Source organism: Colius striatus, chromosome W, assembly GCF_028858725.1.
Source record: "Colius striatus isolate bColStr4 chromosome W, bColStr4.1.hap1, whole genome shotgun sequence".
Classification (NCBI taxonomy): domain Eukaryota; kingdom Metazoa; phylum Chordata; class Aves; order Coliiformes; family Coliidae; genus Colius; species Colius striatus.
The window spans coordinates 37,227,884-37,235,132 of NC_084789.1; positions in this window are offsets into that span (position 1 = coordinate 37,227,884).

Here is a 7,249-nt window from a genome sequence, read left to right on the forward strand (position 1 = left end):
GGTGCCAGTTCACCAGGGTGAACGTGGCCCTCACCAACCGCAACGCCGAGATGCCAAGAACAAGCTTCGGGCCCACCTGGCCAAGGTAGACCAACCCCTCCCTGTGTGTGTGACGCCCTCACCTCCCTGGGACACCGACCACCCTCCACGCAGACCTGGCCCGGGAAGAGGCCAATCCCACTCACTTGGACTGCTCATGTCCCACTGAAAATATATATGCTGTCGCTTAAGTTATACCACTGCATATGGGAGCAACAAAAAAACAGGAAGGCAGACCCCATCCAAAAGTAGTAAGTAGGATCAATGTAGTCTATCAGCCAGCACTGTGTTACATTTGCAGCTGCGTTCATGTGGGACCTATCTGCAATTCCAGTCACTTGAACTTCTCAACGACCATTGAAAAAATACAGACTGTCAGTAGAAGTTATAACAGTGCGTATGGGAGCTCCAAGAACACAGGAAGGCAGTCCCCACCTACAGTAGTAAGTAGGTCCCCATGTAGTCTATCAGTATGCGCTGTTTCACATTTTCAGCTTCTTTCCTGTGAAGGCTGTCTCCAATCCCACTCACTTGGACTGCTCAAATCTCACTGAAAAAAATGCAGACTGGGTAGAAGATATATCACTGCATAACGGAGGTACAAGAAACCAGGAAGGCAGGCCCCACCTGCAGTGGTAAGTAGGTCCCCATGTAGTCTATCAGCCAGCACTGTGTCACATTTGCAGCTGCTTTCCTGTGGGAGTGTGGTAGTTTGAGCCTGGCTGGATGCCAGGTGCCCACAACACCGCTTTATCCCCCACCACCTCAGCAAGCCAGGGAAGGGGAGGAAATAAGATGGGAGTCTCGTGGGTTGAGATTAAAGCAGTTTAATAAAGAAGCAACAAAGCCGCACGCGCGGGAAGCAAAGCAAAAGCAGATAAAGCTGTAACTCTCTACTTCCCATCAGCAGCGAGGTCCGGCCACCTCCCGAGAAGCAGGGTTTCAGGACGCGTAGCGGTTGCTTTTGGAAGGCCAGAAATGAATCTCGCCTCCCCTTCCTGCACCTCTCCCCCAGTTTATATTACTGAGCTGATGTCATATGGTATGGAATATCTCCTTAGTCAGCCCAGGTCAGCTGTCCTGACCATAGTCCCTCCCAAGATCATGCCCACCCACAGCTATTGGTGAAGGTGGGGGAAGGAACGCTGGAGGGACAGTCCTGATGCTGTGCGAGCGGTTGTCATAATATTGATATAAACAGTAAGCAGAGCACTGCAGGAGCTGCTGTGGAAAATCACTACCATCCCAGACCCACTAAAGGGAGCTATCTCTAATCCCACTCACTTGGACTGCTCAGGTCCCATTGAAAATATATATGTTGTCGCTTAAGTTATACCACTGCATATGGGAGCTACAAAAAAGCTGGAAGGCAAACCCCACCTACAGTAGTAAGTAGGTCCCCATGTAGTCTATCAGCCAGCTCTGTGTCACCTTTAAAGCAGCTTTCCTGTGGGCGCTATCTCCAATCCCAGTCAATTCGACTGCTAAATGCCCATTGAAAAAATACAGACTGTCCCTAGAACTTATACCACTGCATATAGGAGCTAGAAGAAAGCAGGGAGGGAGATCCCAGCTACAGTAGTAAGTAGGTCCCCATGTATTCTCTCAGCCATCACTGCATCACATTTCCAGCAGCATTCTTGTGGTAGCTATCTCTAATCCCAGTCACTTGGACTGCTCAGGTCCCATTGAAAAAATATATGCTGTCGGTTAAGTCATACCACTGTGTATGGGATCTACAAGAAAGCTGGAAGGCAGACCCCACCTAAAGTATTAAGTAGGTCCGCATGCAGTCTATCAGACAGCACTGTTTAACATTTCCAGCTGCTTTCCTACGGGCGCTCTCTCCAATTCCAGTCACTTGGATTGCTCAACTCCCATTGAAAAAATAATGACTATCGGTAGAAGTTATACCACTGCCTATGGGAGCTACAAGAAAGCAGGAAGGCAGACCCCACCTACAGTACTAAGTAGGTCTCCATGTAGTCTATCAGCCAGCACTGTGTTAAATTTGCAGCTGCTTTCCGGTGGGAGATGTCTCCGATCCCACTGACTTGGACTGCTCAGGTCCCATTGAAAAAATATACGCTGTCGTTTAAGTTATACTGTGGGGAGTAATGTGGAGACATGGCTAGAGGAATGAGGACATGATAGAATACAGCTGGTTAGGCAGTGAGCATTAAGCGATAAGATATTGGACTCCTGCTCAAGGACGTGAGAGCAAGAGAGTTGTATGATAACAGGATGAGAAAACAGGACCTTAGTTTGGGTTAAGCAGCCACAAGTATCTGGAGTATGTTGAAACAAGGGCGAGGTTTGCATCTAACTTGGAACCAATGATGAGCTTAGCTTTTGCAATACATATGAGCCTGATTATTTTATCTATAAAAGAGTTGTATCTTTGCAAATAAAGTTGAGACTTTTTGCATTACAGGGTGGGATTGTCTGCGGTTGTCTTCAGCAAATGGTGACCCCGACGGGATACACGGAGGACGTGATATACCGACTGGGCGCCACGGTGGAGCGACGAAGAGTCCTATGCAGCAAGGAAGGCAATAAGCGTGAAAATTGGGAACATGCCATGCCCTGGGTGACCGTATAGACGAGCCTGGCCAAAACATGCCGCCGGACGTTGAAGGGCTGCAACAGCGCCCTGACAAATAGGTATGGAAAGGCAAGCAGCATATGATTTATTTACTGCATTCTTTATGATTTATTTACTGCAGAAGCGGCAGATAAAGGGTATAGATCTGCAAAAAGACCTACTAAGGTTACTAAGGGAGTGTTCCAGAATCCACATACAGTGCATGAATTGAGCGAATGGCGTAAATTTGGGGATTTGCTGTGGGAGGCTACCCTGGAGGATGATAAGATAGCTAAAAAGTTAGGGAAGCTTTGGAGGATAGTGCACAATGAGTTGTTGCAACATCAGGCAGAAAAGAAGACTGTTGAGCATGCATCAGCAGCACAGAGTAAGAATAAAAACTATGAGCATGACTGGTTCCAATCCATCCCGCTTACGCATACTGTCTCAAAAGTAATGCTCCCACGCCCGCGTGTAGAAAATGGCCCTAGAGGCACGGACGGGGTACGAGAACCATGTGAGCCATCAGCCCCTCCTGAGGAACAGGAGTGCCGGCCTAAAGTGTAGAGAGGCAATGCGATTAGTAAGGGAGGCTATGGAAAAGGTAAAGGACCCATTGGAACAAATGTCAAAAGGAATAAGACCAATAAAAGAGGACTTAAGAGGAGAAGGTGATTTGGCTCCACAGGAGGACTTATACTGTTGACTATGGATCTTAGTGAAAGGCCTAGATGCAAAATAGACCTTGAATTTCAAGGACAAAAAAGATCCTTGATGGGATTATTGGACACAGGGGCAAATTCCAGCATTATCAACCCAAGATGTTGGCCACAACACTGGCCCCTGCAACCGGCAGCAACTACTGTGACTGGGGTAGTAAAGTTATCTACAAGCCCGTGGAATACTCCTATATTTGTTATTAAAAAGAGATCTGGCAAGTATCATTTGTTACATGACCTACGTGCAGTAAATGAATAAATGGAACCTATGGGAGCATTGCAGCCAGGACTACCCAGTCCGGCTATGATTCCACAGGGTTGGCCACTGTTAATTGTAGATCTAAAGGACTGCTTTTTTACCATTGCCTTACATCAGCGGGATACACAACGGTTTGCTTTTACCTTGCCTGCAATAAATAGAGAAGGTCCCGACCATCGTTTTGAATGGACAGTTTTGCCCCAAGGCATGCGTAACAGCCCAACTATCTGTCAGTTGTATGTTGACGCAGCTTGACAACCCCTTCGATGACGATGGCCTAACGTTATCATCTACCATTACATGGATGATATCCTCTTTTCTCAGTCTGCACCATTTACGGAACAACAGGTGGAGGAGATTCGACAGGCACTGGCTCAATGCCACCTTGTGATAGCTCCAGGAAAGGTTCAGCGTACAGCTCCATGGAAATATCTTGGATGGTCTTTATCAGAACAGCTATTAGTACCACAGAAGCTACAGCTCCAACTACAAATAAAGACCCCAAATGATGCTCAGAAGCTTTTAGGAGATCTGCAATGGTTAAAATCAATAGTGGGAATACCCAACGAGTTGTTAGAAAAACTACGATCACTTTTGAAAGGAACCAACCCCACGCGTCAAATACAGGTAACACCAGAGCTTCAGGATGCGCTTCAACAAATTATGGACCGTGTCATACAAGGGCAGGTCCGACGTCACGATGTTGACTTACCTATTGACTTAAACATCTGGTATAGCACAAAGTATTTGGTTGGGGCCTTGACACAATCTCAAAAGAAAATGGGGGAGGTATGGGTTCTAGAATGGATTTCCCCAGCCTTACAACAAACAAAAACCCTTTTTCAAAAAATTGAGATGTTGGCGGGACGAATAAAAAAGGGTCGTGAAAGAGCATTACAAGTAACTGGTGCTGAGCCGCATACCATAAGGATACCAATGAAAAAGGACTCTTTACCATGGTATTTAGACAATATAGAAGATCTTCAGGAGGCGCTCTTAGGTGGCGGCAGTATAGTAGCAACAGACAAAATAATAAAAGCACCATTACAATGGCTAGGAAAATGGAATTGGCTAGTACGACCCAAACGGGAGCAGACCCCCATCACGGATGCGTTGACAGCATACACGGATGCAGGAAGAAAGTCTAGAACGGCGGCAATAACCTGGCAAGAGGAAGGGGAGTGGAAGCACCAAGTAATAAAAGCAGAAGAGAAAGACACATTACAAACCTTGGAATTGTTGGCAGTAGTATGGGCCATGATGAACCTGAAAGGGCCCCTGAATGTGGTTACAGACTCGTTATATGCAGGAGGTATCGTAGAGAGAATCGAGGACGCCTCCATTAAGGAAGTGCAGAATCCCAGACTATTTGAATTATTAATACAGCTGCAGAAGGCAATAAAGCTTAGGGAGCATGTTTATGCCATTATACATATCAGGAGCCATAAATGGGACATTGGGCTGGGAGAAGGTAATGCTAGGGCAGGTAAGCTGGTCACAGTGACACATAACACGCCTCTGTCCAAACAGATACTAGCCAGAGAAGCGCACTCCCTGTTTCATCAGAATGCACGGGGCTTACACCGAGAGTTTCAATTATCGCTAAAGGATGCAAAGGCTATTGTTAGAGCTTGTCCCATTTGTAGCCATCACAATGGAGGTGTTGACTTAGGCTTAGGGGTGAACCCTAGAGGATTATCTGCAAATGAAGTTTGGCAGATGGATGTCACTCATGTGGCAGAGTTTGGAAGACTAAAATATGTGCATGTAACCATAGACACATGGAGCAAATTCGTTTGTGCAACAGCACAGACAGGGGAGAGGGCCATACATGTGGGACGTCATTTATATAGTTGTTTTGCAACAATGGGAATTCCTCAGAAAATAAAGACAGACAGTGGGCCGGCCTATATAAGTACAAGCATAGAACAGTTCACGAGTCAATGGGGAGTTGAATATGTAGCAGGGATTCCCCATTCCCCCACAGGACAGGCCATAATAGAAAGAGCTAATGGGACTCTCAGAAGATATCTTAGTAAATATGGGGATGTTAAAGACCCACATATGAAATTGTTAAAGGCTTTATTTGTTATGAACCACCTGTGTGTATTTGGGGAAAAGGAGCTACCACCTGTAATAATGCATCATAATCCAAAGGCACAAAAGGAGGGGAAGAAAGAAATATGGGTTAAATATCGTGACCCTAAAACAGGGATATGGCAGCCTCCGGCCAAAGTATTATACTGGGGGCGTGGGTATTTGTGTGTTGATTCTCCCACAGGATCCATTTGGGTGCCAGCCAGGTGGACAAGAGCTGTCCTTGAAGCTGCGGAGATCAAACCTTCTGACGAAAAAGGACTGGAAGAGATTGGAGAATAAATACACCCTCGTCTTGCGGTCATTGGAGGACTGGCTAACAATCAAAAGACTGAAGGTTATATAACAAAAAGACAGTGAATTTAATGAATAATAATGAGGTGTTTTGTTATAACCATAGCTTTTAATGTAACTATAATAGCTAACAACTTGATGCATTTTAATAAGCCTAAAGATAGTATTTGGATAACCTTTGCTAATCAAATTGGTCAATCATCTCTTTGTCTTAGTTTGGGAGGGGTTACTAATCCTTTTAAACGTGTTTGATAGTATTGCCCGTATGGAATCCGGAGGAATTTTGTGGACTAGTAGACAATAACACCTTGTGTAATAGGATGGGGCTGATCACAATTAGCGGTGATCACAATCACTTGGATGGGAAACGTCAATGTGAGATAAGTAAGTCCCTTAATACCACATTAGCCTCACCCCCTGAGGAAATAGACATGTTTGGAAGTGCCGATGCAAGCTTTGATACTAATGGAACTGGGGGAAAATTGGATAAGTTTTATGTCACGGGATATCCATGACTTTAATAGAAATCGAAAATATTGGGCCACCGTAGAGTCTTCTTTGAAGTCAGAAACGGTATTTAAGCAATTGTATTCCAACTGTAATGTCTCCGAAGAAATTGCCCATGGGTATATTTTTAATCTGTGGAGAAAGGGCCTGGAACGGAATACCAGTAAATTCCCCGGGTGGACCCTGTTATTTGGGGAAACTCTCTTTATTCCACCCTAACTTAACCACGCTAATGCAGCTTGCTGACAATAATAACAGCTCCCGCAAAAAACGTAGTTATTATGAGTTTGATTGTGCTGATCTTGGTCCCACACAATTTTGGAGTGAACTGAAGCAAGTCATAGTTGCCACCCTTTTGCCAGGAGGAGCAGCCAATAAGGCCATGAACTTGGCTAAACAGTTAGGATGTTGGACTAAAGATGAGTTAAATAAAACTTTAGAAATGATTGATATGTTAACAGTTTACGTTCAAAGTGTAAATCATGTGGTGTTACAAGACAGAGCTGCCATAGACTTTTTATTATTAGCCCACGGACATGGATTGAGGGCATGTGTTGTATGAACCTGTCAGACCATTCCACTTCGATACATGCCAAACAGTCATTACATCAGTTGAAACAAGAAGAGGGATTAGGACTTGAATGATGGTTTAAGGGATGGGGAACAGGCCCTTGGTTGCGAAATGTTATAATGTATGGGATTGGCTTTATGGGTATTGTTTTATTTCTATTATTAGTGTTTCCCTGTTTT